We start from the raw sequence: 907 nt of genomic DNA, 5'->3' as shown, positions 1-907 counted from the left end.
ATTTTATCAGTTGTTTATTGCAACAATACATAACTACAATAACTTTGTCTAGTGCTCTTATGAAAGTTTATAGCATGATTTGTGAAAATGTAACTATACTGAAGGACATGGTATAGACTTCTTCATGGCTAGTTTTTGCGTATTTCATTTCATTCTGTAACCTACTTGTTCTACAGATCTGTGTGTACTGCTGTTTTTGACAGCGTTGATAACGTTTATGACAGATAATATCATGATAATTTTTGCGTTTCCCTTACCGAATGTCGTATCCTGTCAGCAAAAACCTGTCCATGGGCTTTTATGATTGCTTTCAGTTTAAGTGCTGGCGATGCAGTGTTGCCAGATACTGATACTAAAACAAACAAAAAACTAAAGATAAATAAAAATAAACCGAAATTATTTCCAATCTTTTGCAAATAAGATAAGATAAAGATATCGCTGACTCTAAACTGCAACTTCCTACATTATTAACTTTCTAAAGTGTTAAATTAAGTGGAAAAGACAAGTCCAAAAATGCTTAACACTGCCAGATCCAGAAAATCTGCGCCCGCGCCCTCACTCACAACTCTCTCAAGCCTCGTCCACTCTGCCAGCGTGTCGCAGCGATCATTTTCATGCCAGGGACGCCATAGGCGGAGTTTCACTTTTATACGTGGGGGGGGCACCCACTGGCAGAAGAGCCACGAGCACTTTTTTTATATGTTCTACACTTCATGTATTTATGTAACACATATTCTACATTAAAAATACATTTAGAATGAGCAATAACTGCTGTACAAAGAGTAAAAAAAAAAAACTATGCAGAAAAGCCGCCTCTTTTTCCGAATTGCGTAGATGACCACTATTTTTCTTTCATCTCTTCTGATAAATTTTCAGTCAAATCGTTCTATGTGTGCTAGATCAGAGC

The sequence above is a fragment of the Sinocyclocheilus rhinocerous genome, unplaced genomic scaffold, assembly GCF_001515625.1.
Source record: "Sinocyclocheilus rhinocerous isolate Xijiao unplaced genomic scaffold, SAMN03320098_v1.1 scaffold1376, whole genome shotgun sequence".
In the NCBI taxonomy this organism is placed as follows: domain Eukaryota; kingdom Metazoa; phylum Chordata; class Actinopteri; order Cypriniformes; family Cyprinidae; genus Sinocyclocheilus; species Sinocyclocheilus rhinocerous.
The sequence above is the reverse complement of the archived record's forward strand: the minus strand, read 5'-3'. Positions refer to the sequence as shown.